This window comes from Corvus hawaiiensis, chromosome 1 (genome assembly GCF_020740725.1).
Source record: "Corvus hawaiiensis isolate bCorHaw1 chromosome 1, bCorHaw1.pri.cur, whole genome shotgun sequence".
Taxonomy (NCBI): Eukaryota; Metazoa; Chordata; class Aves; order Passeriformes; family Corvidae; genus Corvus; species Corvus hawaiiensis.
The window spans coordinates 91,776,836-91,790,943 of record NC_063213.1 but is presented as its reverse complement, the minus strand read 5'-3'; positions in this window follow the sequence as shown (position 1 = coordinate 91,790,943).

Sequence of the window (14,108 nt, the reverse complement as noted above, 5' to 3'; positions counted from 1 at the left end):
TTCTTCCTCGGGGGTCTTTCTGATAAAGATCAGTAGTCTCCGTCACAATGCACTTTTTACCTTTCTTTCTGGAGCATGCACAGTTCTTCACCGGATGATTCAGCGATCTCTGTGCTGGTTTTCAAAAGATCCTGTTCCTCTTATCTTGACAAGATTAAGGCAAGTGCTGCTGCTTAGGTTTTGTGATTAACATTTGCCGTCTCTTAGTAGTTCACTCGTGTTTACATGAGTAAACTATGGATCAACCCCCTTCTCAATTTTAGCACTGAAGGGATATCAGAGTCATTTAAAGAGGTGTCTCCTATGGAGTACTATAAAACTGCCATCATGGTAACACGTTTTCATACAGTCGTTTTAGCACAGAAGTAATAGATGTACAATCTTGGATGTTTCAACCTGCTGACTCAAGAGCCAGTGTTGAGCTTTTCTCTTTTAAATCCAGTCTTAGAGCTCTGCAGGGATCACTACAGCATGACGTTGTGACAAGGGGATGCTGATTCATGCATAAACCTTTGATGCTTTCCTTCTATCTTCAAGCAGCTTTGAAAACCAGTGATGATCTGGCATGTTGCAACTTGAGAGTCATGGTAAAGGTTTCACCAAACACTTTGTAATATCATGCTGCAGCTTTCATTCCTAAGGAAATAGCATTGAGCATATGGCTGGCAAAATGCCAAAAGAATGAGCCAAACCCAATATCCTTTAATGGGAAAGATGGAAAACATTGAGATGTGTTTATTTGAACTAAAATTCCTGTGGACCAAGCCTAAATGTATTTCACACTAAATTCTTAGAACTGATTTTAAGGGAAGATGTGAGAAAGATGAATTCACAAGCGGAATTTTCAGCAGCATAATATTGAACATTTGTTAGTAGAACAAAGGCATATCACAGCGCGGGAGCACTTAGCAATATTGCTAGAGGCGTGGCTCCATTCATGTTACTGTGAACTTAAGTACTTTTTAAACATAGTCCTTAAGCCCAGAAAGTAATTTACACTTCACTCAACTTTTCCCCCCCCTCCTGTCTCTGCCCCCTTGTGCCAGCGCACGCCAGCACGCTGCCGCCTCGGTCCTCTGGATAGCTCCAGAATTGAAGGCAGGCACCCCGCTCCGGTGCCTCCTCAGTCTCCAACCTAATTTGTAGTTGACAGATTCTTTGGGAGGTGTGAGTTTTGATGAGATAACAGACTTCCTGGGATGCATGCGGTTCATCTTCTTTGTTTCTTTAAGATGTCTTGGTTTCTACCTCTGTCATTTCTCAACTTAAAGGACATTTATTATCACGTGTTTATTACCACGTTTCCCAACATGTTACCACTCTTTCGAAGTTACAATTTACTCTAGTCTTGTTTTTACTTAACTATATTTTACCTGTTTCTACATTGTACATGATCACTTCTAAATGTTAAAATCATATATGGGAAAGACAAGATTTATCGTTCACTCATTTATCACAGGAGGAATGTGTTAGCTGCTCGTGTTGCAGTTCACTTGTAATGCTGGTCTATTACCGCAGGCCTGGGCCCTAGGCTATATCACCATGTCGCGCAGCCATAGGGAGGAGGAGGAGAGAAGATCCAGCAGGCAGGAATTGTGCAGCAAGATTTATTCATTTAATTATTTTACAAACTCTTTTACAGACTTTCTTCTTCATAATCTATTTGGACAAAGGATCAGCCACCCCTTGGGGTGATTGGCTAAAATCCTAAAACATCCATTGTCAGAATATTTTTCTACTATACCATAAACAAGACTTTTCAAGGTTGCAGGTGGCTTGGTCGTTTCCATACTCTGCTACCTCTTCTGTGAGAGAGAAAAGTCTCTCACGGACTTAGAAAATAGCAAGAAAATCCTCGCTAGCAGCATTTTTGTATCTACACTGGTCCTTCTCATTTCCTTTTCTCTAGAACACATTTCTCAGGCTCAGTGAGCAGATGTGCGTGCAAGTGGTTTGGTGTGTCCTTGGAATTCAAATAGTCAGGATCAGATGGGTTTCTGCAGTGAAAGGATACAAGGAAACGGGGATATAGCCTACAGTGGGAACTCCTGTGATTTTGCTCCTCTCCAAACATTTCTCCTCTCCAAATGGATCTCTGTAGGAAACTTGACACATTCTTCTACTCCTGGGAGTCATTAATAAAGAAACCTGGGGTGTTTATTAGGTGACAGTGCTGTTCCTGCTGTGCACCTTTGCACCTGGCTCACAGACCATTTTCACACAGCCGTGGTCCAGAATGCGGGCAGACAAAATCCCAGCAGTTTTCTCTTGCCTACTTGACTTTTCAAATTCTTATTATGTGATGATTATCGCATTGTTTTGTCCATAATATCTGAAATAATTTGCCATGCAGTTTTGAATCCAGTGCAAATACGTATTTTACCCTTAGAAATTTGAAAGTGAGTTACATTTAATAGTAGTTTGTGAGTAGTATGGCAATCAGGCCTTAAATGCGCCAATCAGGCTTGTAAATAAACCCATATTATCAGTCAATCTCTTCAATCTATTCATGTGTTTATATGGGATTTTATTCCTGTAGAATAGAAAACTCGGAGCAGTGGCAAAGAAGGGGGGGGGTGGGGTGAGGCAGCAGCGGCCCTGCTCTGAGCGGGGCAGGGAAAGGCAGGCTCGGGATGCCGGGGTTTCTCACCTGAGGCACCCGAGCAGATGGTGAAGAGTCCCTCTTTTAGTGAAGGTAGACTGTTAAGAAGGTTCCAATGCAACGGCCGCTCTTACGAACAGAGCTGCACTCACGGTAGAAGAAAGGCAGCAGGAGACGGAATCCTGCAGTGGTGACCAATTCTCCCCGCAGCCACCGCAGCCTCTCTCCCCTCCGAATGCTTGAGAGAACAAGAGCTGGGGGCTGCATGCAACCCCGTTTTGCCAGTCCAAAGTTCACTGTATCTCTGCCCTCACAAGACACCTCAGCGAAAGGGAGTAGCCAGCTGCATCCCTCCCCTGAGCGGTGACAACTTCTTTTGTCTCTCTTAAGTGTCCAGTCGTTATTGTCTCCTAGCGTATAGGGGAAAGCTCCTTAAGAGAAAAAAACCCAAAAAAAATAAAAGGAGAACTACTAAAACCCCAACATACGGGTGATTCTCACTTTCCTTCTCTGTCCTGTGGTGGTCGGCGATGGAAGAGACGGGGCAGATTGCTCGGATGCAAGAAGCCGATTTTATTGATACAGAGCTGAGTATACCTTTTCAGCAGTAACTAAAAATAGATTCTTATATAAGCAGCAGTCACTATAACAACCATATCTATGTTTCTCAATAACATTGCAAAACTACAAGCTAGCATTAACCGACAGCAAGCATGCCGTTCCCTTATACTAGCTATTTCCTGGTAGGCCGTACTGCCTGCCATGGTTTGCGGCCTAGCAGCGTTAGCGCGTCCACTTCTGACATGAGTTTAGCAGTGCTCTCACTTCTGCTTTCTAGCTGTATCTCCACACTTCTCAGCTCCATGTAAAAGCACATGCTCTCAGTGTCGTAGAGTCCTTAGGGAAAGCAAACAGCGGTTCCGCTTCACACTGCTAAATGTGCCAGGACAGAAAGCTTTCACTGACCTTGCCTTGCCTTTTCCTTGCAGCCTTTCCTCTTCAGAGTGAAAGATAGATTTAGAAGAACTATAAAGATTTTAGTTATAGGCTAGCTGTGTTGAGATTAGTTAGAGTAGGAAGGAATTTGGGCCCAGTGAGAGTTAACGAAAATAGTTAAGAGAGCTGGACCTGAAAGGGGTTTTAAGATGTGATTACCAAATAACTGATGATCTGTCATTTGCATGTTTGCTTAGCTGTGCTTAGAAGGAGGAATAGAAACTTTGATAAGTTGGTGTAGGGAACAAGGACAATTACCAATTTCCTCCCTTGGTGGGAACCCGTTCAAAAGTCACGCAAGAGGAAACTTAAGAGGTCACTAAAGTAATTCGGATTGTTAAAGTTCAAAAAGGCAAAAAGGCCAAAATGAGGAAGATGAGTTACTTCATCTTTCTTGGGACCACTGACCCAATTCAAGACCACTGACTCCATTCAGGACACACACTATGCATGCTTAATGACATTTAAGCTCATTTCCATATGAAGCGGAGAATGGGAGGTGTTAATGTTACGAATATGCATTTGTATTTTGGATATTCCTAATATGTGGAAATAAAAAGTGTCGTGTTTGCTTGGATCGGGGCCCTGCGTCTTAGGCAGCGCGGCAAAGGCGGCCACCCCTCGTCGCTCTGGGAAGGCCGGCCTCGGATCCCCGCTCTCTCCACCGGCACGGGCAGTGCCAGCAGCCTCTCGCTGCGGCCGCCGCTGGCCGAAAGCCTCGCCGCGCACCGCCCGGCCGGCCCCGCCGCTCCGCGGGGTCACACGGCACCTGCCGAGGGCGGCCGCCGAGCGACAGGAAGCAGAAGCGCTCACCGCCGCGCCACGCGCCGCCCCGCCCGGGCGCTCCTCTCCTCGCGCTACCACGATGGCGCCGGCCCGCCCCGCCCCGCCTTCCCCGTGGCCTGCGGCGCAACGCGGGTGCTCCGAGCCACGCAGCACGCGTGCGGCCGGGCCCTGCCGAACCGCAGGCGGAGCCGGGGCACGGCCCGGGCCGGAGAGCTTCCGGCGAGGCTGGGCGGGCGGCGAGCGCGGCCGAGCGGGAGCGCGCCAGGCGGGGGTCGGCCGGCGGCGCGATGGAGCACTAGATGGAGGCGGCAGCACCGCGCGGCATAAAATGGCTGATCGTCCCGCAGCCGCCCGCTCCGCAGCCCCTCGGCTGCTGTCGAGAAGGGCCCCGGCCGTGGCCGCGCCGGTGGCGAGGTGGCTCCGCAGCCCGCGGGCAGCCCTTGCGGGGCAGGGGAGCACTGCGAGCAGCCCCGGGACCATGCAGCCGTCTATAACGCGCGGTGGGAGCCGCCGGGAACTATTTTACACCTGCCGGGGGGCTGGGGAGGAGCACGGAGAGCACGCAGCAGGTCGCTGCCGTTAGGGAAAATTAATCCACGATGCCTGAGGTTTATGTCCGAAAAGGAGACAGAGGAGTCCTGCAACATTCTTCGACTACAGGGAGAGTCCATGGGGCTTTTCCCCTGGGGTCTGTCAAACGGTTGCGGGATGCAGCCCCCTTTTGCTGTCAAGTTCCTGGCCAGAGCACCCTCTTCCTTTTCCCCACTGGCTGAGGTATTCGGGAGATACAGATTTCCGGAACTGCCTACTCTAAGTCCCCCTCTAATATGCACCCCCCCTTTTGGCATCGAAAAGGAAGAAAAAAACCCCATTTCTAATTCTATTAAGTCTTTGTTGCCTTGCTCTAGGTTCAGGAATTTAACACGCCCTGGATTAATCAACAGTCTCTGATGATTAGTAACAGTTCTAGAGAACTAATAGTTTCTTCTGTTACTTCACTCCCCATAAGTTCCTAGCCTTGTCTACAGGCCAATTCACACGGTCTGTTTGTAAAGACTCATCCACCTCCTTCCTTTTAATCCCTCCTCTTTTTATTTGATCTGTATTTGTCTTTACAAACCTTAATTACCATTGATTTAATTTTTTCTTCTTGAGTCTTCTTGGCTTTTGCTATTATTTGCAGTGACATCCTTTTCTGTCCTTTTGTAGTCTTTTCTGGATCAGGTAGGCATGGCTGCTAGCAGCATCCCCTTGACCACCTGCTGAAAGAGCTGCACCCAGCATGGTGTCACGCATGCTCAAAAGATTAGAGTTGCTATAGCATATAAGAGGAGAAATGGTATTCATTTAGCCCATAGCTGGCCAGTTAACCATGAAAACATGTCCCATTACCATCCTTTCAACACTTGGACAGGTCCATGAGCTGAGGTTATTTCCTTTGTTATTTGTTTGACCACATTTCCGCTGTCCTCTGCTTGCAAACAGCAGCTCGAGTCATTGAATTTCCCACAAACTCCTCCTTCTTCTGCTAACAGATAATCTAATACCATCCAATGTTGAAAATACCGCTTTCCTCATTGAAGTGGGTTGCTCAGCAAGACGGTCAAGAGCTGTGGCTGGCTGGTTGGTAATTATTTCTGAGACAGCTTGTAACCTAATTATCTCATTGAAATGATAAATGGGTTCCCAGGCATCTGGGATTAATTCCTTAGGTTTCCAAGGGGCTGGTCCATCGTGTTGCGTAACTTGTTCTGGTGGCCATTCATCTTTTCCCCGTTTTGGGGTGCTCCCTGCAGCCAAGGCTGCCTCAGCTGACTGCTTTTCTCTAATTAAATCCTCACAGATTTTGATTCCTAAGCAATTTCCCTGAATTTGTAGTAGCAAAAAGAACAATGGTCTAATATACCCCAGGGATATACCATATCCCTGACCAGTTTGGAGGTAACCTGAGCTAAGCATGTTGGCCACAAATCCAATAATGTCCTTTCAAAGCCCGTGTTCCATTAGCAAAGGGGCCTTCCTACCCTTGGTCATCAATTGGCGGGTCAAAATACAGCAGGATTCCCGGGCCTAACGGTCCTCCAACAATAGCTGCCCCACCATAAGGGTCACAGTATTTGCATTTCCAAGCTCCCACACAGGGTTCCCATCAACATTTACATCTGCAAGTTGCTTGGTTGGATTTGGAGCAGAACTCACTAAAAGGCTTTGAGTTCCAATCCGGTGTTGCCATTCCCACTGATAATCACAAACAACATGTCTTCTACTTGTGGAATTTTTGTGGGGACAGCTTAAAAATAGGTGGTCAAAAAAACCCCTTGTCCCTCCCCATTGCTTTACAGGCTTCCAAATATTTTTCGTAAGAACACCTTACACAGCTACCATTAGTGAGCTGAACAGCTATTTGATTGCAATTGTTTTGATATTTGGAACAATTGTAAAGAGGGCAATTGGAGGGCCAAACCCAATTGTTTAAAGCCAGAGAGAAAGTCAATTGACAAACGCCTTTTCCTACATAGACCCGCCCTGTCCTGTTTAGGCAATAAGTGCCTGTTGGAGAAGAATGAAGTGGCCATGGACTTCCTTCTTTGGCCCCAAATCCCATGCCATTGTGGCCCTCCCATTGACCCACCATTTAGGTTCAGCTGGGCTAGCCAACCATGGCCACTCTTCAGATCCTCCTGGCCCTCCACAGAGCCAGCAATTGCTAAGGTTCAAAACTTTTGCTACTTCTTCTCCTAAGGCTGCAAATTGATTCTCCCACTCCTGGCCTAAACTTAGCTGACCATATAAAAGTAGAATTATTAAGGAAAATGTTTTAATAGTGTGATCTAATTAGCTAGTCTAATTTTCCCGTTGTCTTCTGCACCACCTGTGGCAATTGACGACACAGAAACTACTTAACGTGAAACAATGGCCGCAAGTATTAGCACCCCAGTGAGTGGAGATTCGAGAGGAGGGATGCCCATAGAGACTATTTCAGCAGATGGTCTGTGGGTAGGCACGCAGGGCTTCCTCTGATGTCGAAGCACTGGCTACTGCTCCGGCCCACTCCTGCAGAGTGTCAGTCACGGCCTCCCGGCCTTCTCCTCCAGCTGAGATGTGCAAATCTCTGAGGCTTCAGAGACCTTGACCCGAGAGTGACGGGTCCACCTGTGTTCAGCTGTCTTGATGGCTGTTTCTGTCGTCAGTGACACTTGGAATGGGCCACGCCATTTCACCGCCACTGGCGCTTCTTTCTACTCCTTAACTAGGACTCAATCTCCTGGTTGGAGGTTACAAGCAGCAAAGTCCAAAGGTGGGGCTTGTGCCAGCTGAGCTTCCTGTTGAAGGGGTTTCACAAGAAGCAGTATCCTGGCCACAGATGGTTTTCAATATACATCACTTACCTCTACTCCCCCACTAGGTTGAGACTTACCCGGGTAATTCATAACAACGACGGAAAGGGGGATAACGGAATCTCTCTTCTGGGTCGGGCTCTCATTCTCGCCAAAGCCAATGTCCAAAGCCTTAGCCATGGCATCTTGGTTTCTATTAGCAGCTTCAAAAGGTGTTTCTTTCTCTATTCATTGTTTTCTACCCGAGCCGAGCTCTGGGGGTGCCAGGGCCTATGGAGGTTCCATTGTGTTCCTAAAGAAGCCAAAACCCCTTGAAGGATCTTTCCTGTAAAATGAGTTCCCCTATCTGAGTCTATTGCTTCTACAATGCTGTATCTTGGAATGATTTGTTCCAAAGAGGCCTTAATAACTGATCTTGTTGTTGCTGAAGCACTTGGAAATGCCTCTGGCCACCTTGCTAGCTGACATACCATTAGCAGAAGATATGAAGCCTTCCCACTTGGGGCATGTCAGGAAAATCCCCCCGGCATCTTTGGAAGGGACATGCAGCCCAAGGCCTCCCTCCCCTGGCAAGTTACTTTGTAACTTGGCTGTTTGCTTTAGCACAGCTCAAGCAACCTTCAACAGCTCGTTTTGCCAGTCTAAAAAGACCCCCAGCAACATACAGCATGAGGAAGGCTTCTGCCAATCCTCAGGAAGTGCAAGGACTCTCTTCACGGAGTTCTTTTAATATTGGTAGGGCCAAAGCTTCTGGTATCTCTTGTTTGCCATCCCTTGTAAACCAATTATTGTCTTTTTTCTCTGCCACGCGGCTTTTTACTGTATCTCGAACTCCTCTGGTAGAAAAGACAGCTTCCCGGGCAGTGATGGAGTCGCTGGGAGCAAAGGAGGCATCTTGGAGAGTTCTGGCAGAAGTGTTGCTTTCTGAATTTCTTCATCCACCAAAAAGGAGACAGAGGAGTCCTGGAACATTCTTCAACTACAGGGAGAGGCCATGGGGCTTTTGCCATGGAGTGTCTCAACTGATTGCGGGACGCAGCCCCCTTTTTATGCTAAGTTCCTGGCAACAGCACCCTCTGAGGTACTCGGGAATTACAGACTTCCGGAACCGCCTACTCTATGCTCCCCTCTAATAGGCACCCCCCTCTTGGTATGGAAAAGGAAGAAAACGAAACTATTCCTAATGCTATTAAGTCTTTGTTGCCTTGCTCTAGGTTCAGGAATTTAACACGGCCTTGGCTGAGCAACAGTCTCTGTCGATTAGTAACAGTTTCTAGAACTAACACTTTCTTCTGTTACTCCCCTACCAGTAAATTCCTAGCCTTGTCTAAGGACGGATTCACACGGTCTCTTTGTAAAGACACATCCATGTTACTCCTTTCACTCCCACACCTTCTTGGAGGTGGGACGGCTCCCCCTGGCACAGCACCTGGCACGAAACCCCCCTATGCGCACACGCACACCTGCACTTACCCTGCACTCCGCTGCACACACACACACACACACCTCCCGCACACTAACACCCCCCTCCACATCCCCACCATGCTACTTGCAGTGGCCCCGCCCCTGCCATCCCGGCCGGCTGGCAGCACCCACTCCTCACATGCTTCCCCATGCCTTGCGTTTCCTTGCTGCCCCCTCTGTAGCCTTCCCTCAACCTGCCTTTTCTCCCCTGCCTTGCATTGGCTTGCTCACCCATCCCCCACCTGACTTCCTTTCACATTCGTCTAGGTCTGGCCTCACCTTTCCTTTTCCTTCTAGGACCCTCATTGCCTTGCCTGGCCTCGCCTCACAAAGCCACCACTTGCCTTGCCCTGCCCTTGAAGCCCTCCCTTGCCTTGCATGACCTTGCTCACCCCTCCCCCACCTGGAATTCAAGACCCCTTTTCAATGACATTTCATGGCCTTGCCCTGCCCTTTCTGCTCCTCCTAGGAATCTCAAAGCTCTCAAGCATCTCCGGTGTTTCAGGATCACAGGAGAGGAAGACCAGGGGCGGACGCATGTTGCCACACTCATCTCCATGGGCAGCCTTTGTCTGGGAGCAATCCTTGCATGTCTTGAATCTTGGAAGGGCAATTCACATTTTGCCCTTGAGCTCGGGGACCAGAATGAGAGTTCTTTTGCATACAAAGGAAAGCAGGTAGCTCAAGTCTTTTAGGTGCAGAGGAGACATGACCCACGCGGGATCAAGGCCACACAAAGCACTTGGTCCTGGCCACTTTTGTGTACCAGCAGTCCTTGAATGTACTTCTCACCTGCCTTGCCTGGCCTTGCCTTGGCAACACAACAGTTTCCTTGCCTTGCCCTGCTAGCCCTCTGGAGCCCGCTGGAGCCTTGCATTCCTTTGCATGGCCATGCCCCGCCCTTGACCTGCCTACTGCTTTCCTCCAGGGCCTTGACTTGCCAAGCACTTCCTGTTTCTGCCTGGCCTGCCCATCAGTGGACTTTCCTTCCTACGGCCAGCCTTGCCTCTAACGTCTGGGCCTTCTCTTGCCTACCACTCCATTTGCTTTCCCCTCACTGCTCTGGTCTTGCTTAGCTCTCCCTTGACTTGCCCACAATTGCCTGCACTTGCTTTGCAGCGCCTTGCCTGCATGGAAGGCAAGGGCAAGAGTGGTAGGCAGGGCAAAGCAAAGCCAGCAAGTTGTAGGTAGTGCGAGGCAAGGCAGACGTAGGCAAAGGAAGCAGAGCAAGGGTAGCTTAAGAAGAACTCGACAAGGTACTGAAGGCAAAGGCAAGAAGGCCAAGAGACTCGGAGTGCCTTTCCTTGGGAAGGCAAGGACATAGTGCCAGTGTTGCTGGAGCAGATGTTAAGGTGGCATGGAGAGGAATAGAAAGTGCTGAGAACAGCGTGTGTGCTGCTAGTTTGAGGGGTGCAGTTGAAGTTGTAGGCAGCAAGATCTTCCTCAGCTGGCACTGTTTTGAGCTCTGTTTTTGCCAGATGGTTTCAAGTTGGTGGGCAGAATCTGCGAGAGGGAAAAGATTTGTTTGGGCCAAAGAGGTTTGTCTGGCTCTTGGAGTGTGGTGTAAAGAAGAGGCTGCTCTTGGAAGGGGAAGATGAGGGAAATCTTTTTGTCCTGATGTGCTGTTGATTGGAGTGCAGGGACGTTTGCAACTTGCCTCTGCCCTTGGGGCGGTTTCGAGCAGCGCCAGGTGCTTGGCCTTCTTTTGCAAGTCGTCAGCGCCATCGTGTGGTTGTTTCCATGAGCGCTGACAGTGCCGGGGACAAAGCCAAGCGCTTCGCTGGCGCGGCCGCAGTCGTGTGCGAGCAGTTGGTGGAAGAGCTCCGCTGTGCATCCTGCCTCTTGGAGACACAAAAGAATGTGATCCTGCGCGTCGCGGGGAAGCAAGAGGAATCTTTTCATTGTTGGCTGTGCAGTTTCGAAGCGGCAAAAGTCAAGGCAGTTCCAGCACGGCCTCTTTCTTTCAGAACCTTTTCTGTGCCATCTTGAACATGCTCAACATGGAACTCGCACCCACTGGACTGCATCAAAGGTCCTGGAGAGACGCACTTTCCTTCAAGCTCTAGCTACCATCCTACCCTCCACCTCTCGCGGATCCCAAAGCCCTTCCAAACATCCAGCAGCTGCACGCAGAGAACAAGTGCTAGAACAAGGCGTTGGCCTTCCTAGTCCCTCTAAAGTCTGTAAACTAGGCGAAACATTGCAGTGACCAGCACTTTCCTTCGCAACTATCTATAGAGCGTCATCACATTCTCTCAGAGTGGCTAAGTCCACCCTTGCAGCGCAGCATTTCCAGCCACAGTTGGGACTGAGAGATGGGCCAGGTGAGAAAGCATTTGTTGACTATCCCTCGTCTCTGGAAGACTTGATACTCGCAGCGCAATCACGTCCACACACCTTCAGTGTGGCCAAGTTCAAGCAGCTAGAGCTCACAGAGATGGGAGAGTCAGGAGAGAAGCCGTTCCAAAAGTACCGTGTAGTGACAGCAGCATTAAACCTGTGCACAGCAGTCTACAGCACTGTAGACCGTGGCTTCTCTGACAAGACGTGCCATCCCATTGTTGGCTCTCGCAGCTCGGTTGCTAGCTGCTCTCCTGAAGAAAAGAACTAGAAGGAAAAGCCAATGCTGGGCTGCACCTTCCCCTTGCCTCACGTAAAAGCCACTTCAACTCCCCGCTGCACTCTCTACTTCCCCTCTCCTTGGCATCGACCACTGTGTTTTCAGCATCTCGGAGCCGAAAGGTAAGCGCCAGTGTTCCCAGGGATGGTTGGAAGAGGGATAAGTAGTAGCACAAGTAGCTGTCGTTGAACTTCCTCCTTCTCAATGCTAACGTGAACTCGGCAGGCAGGCGAGCGCCAGCCACCCTCCTTTCTCAGTTTGTACGCTGCGGACGCGAGCCCGGTGCTCGGCGCCTTCGTTCGGCCTCTTTAGTACCCATGTGGCGCTTTCGTTCTGCCGGAGTCGAAGCGTCGTCTACTTCTCGCCCAGAGAGCACGGTGCCGGCAGCGAAATGCTCCAGCCCACTGCTTGTGCCGACACACGCCTGGGCTATGCACTTTGCCTCTCAGCGACATACAGCAGCACATTCGGTCTAAATGAAAAGGGAAAGATTCTCGGCTACGTCTGGCACAGAGAACAGCTGTAGTTCAACGGGCTTACCCAGAGCATGCCCCCGACGCGTGGGAACTTGTATTTGCACCACATTCCAGTGGCAGTCCTCTTTCCTTTACAGGCTGCACAGCGCCGTCAGATCGCGGTGCTCTCTGCACGTGCCTTCTCACTTCCAAGTAGCACCGCGCACATTAGAGCCTTGCAGGGAGAGAAGACGCGGATAGTCGTCTCGCACAGAAGAACGTGGCAGGGCGAAAAGGTGTTCTTCTTTTGTCCTCCTCGTCGCCCAGAGTGTGGTGCTGTGTTGAAAGTCTTGGCCAGCGAAAAGCTAATCCAGCCAGTGTTTCTCTCCTGATGCATTTCGCTGAGCGAGAGCTACGCGGACAGTTTGGACTCTGTGAAGCAGCAAGAAAATGATTGTCCGTCGAGCTGAGGAAAATCCTTGCACAGCACACTGTGGCCGCGTGCAGTGTTGGCGCTGAAGAGCGGCAAAGCTCAAAGGCATCGCTGGGCTTCAGTTCTGTCCCGACCGCAGAAGGCGAAGAACGAAGCAGCTGAGCACCGGCTGCATGTACTCAGTGGAGCGAATTTCAAATGTCCAGTCAAAAGCCTCTTCACAAGCAGATTCAGCTGAGAATGCTCTGGCTGCTTCACAAAGGAAGGCGCTGTGTTGCACTTCCTGGACACTACCTGGTCAGAAGCAGGTTCTTACACCTTCAATGCTGCAGAGTCCATGCAGCTGGAGCACAGCCAGAAGGACGCGTCCAGAAAGAAGGCGTTCTTCAAGTATCCCCCTCTTCCAAGCAGCCTTGAAACTGAGCACAACACACTGCGGCTCAGGAGGTTTTTTCTCAGATAGACGTGCCGTCACATTCTTCACTCTCGCAGCTCTGTTGCCCACTTGCAGCAGCTGCTCCCCAAGGAAAAAGGCTCCAGAAGTAAAAGCCACTGCTGGACTGCACTTTCCCCTTGCCTCACGTCAAGCACCAGAAACTGTCCGCTGCACTCTCTATTTCCCTTCTCCGCCGCATGACGAAGCATAAACGTAATCGCAATTGTTTCCAGGGGAAAGCTGGAAGAGAAATAGGTAGCAGCACAAGTAGCTGCAAGTTGGACTTTAAGTTTCGAGCTGCTAATGTGAATCCGAAAACAAGCGAGTGGCAGCCACGCCTCCTCTTGCAGCCTGTGCGATGCACACACCAGCTCGGTGCTCTGCCTTCATTCTTATGCTCTTCGTAGCAGGTGGCGCTTTCGTTTTGCTGGAGACGAACCGTCGTCTACTTGTCGCCCAGAGAGCACGGTGCCGGCAGCGAAATGCTGCAGGCTGCTGCTTCTGCCGAAACACGCCTGGGCTATGCAATTTCTCTAGCGCTGAAGTAGCGCCACATTCTGTTTGCTTTGTAGCCAGCATCTTTACGGAAAGCTTCTCGGCTACGACTGGCACAGAGAACAGCTTTAGTTCAACGGGCTTAGCCGGAGCTTGTCCCCGACGCGTGGAACTTGTATTTGCACCACATTCCAGTGGCAGTCCTCTTTCCTTTACAGGCTGCACAGCGCCGTCAGATCGCGGTGCTCTCTGCACGTGCCTTCTCACTTCCAAGTAGCACCGCGCACATTAGAGCCTTGCAGGGAGAGAAGACGCGGATAGTCGTCTCACACAGAAGAACGTGCCAGGATGAAAAGATGTTCTTCCTTTGTCCTGTTTCTTGCCCGAATTGTGTTGCAGTGTTGAAAGTCTTGGCCAGCGAAAAGCTAATCCAGCCAGTGTTTCTCTCCTGACGCATTTCGCTGAGCGAGAGCTACGCGGACA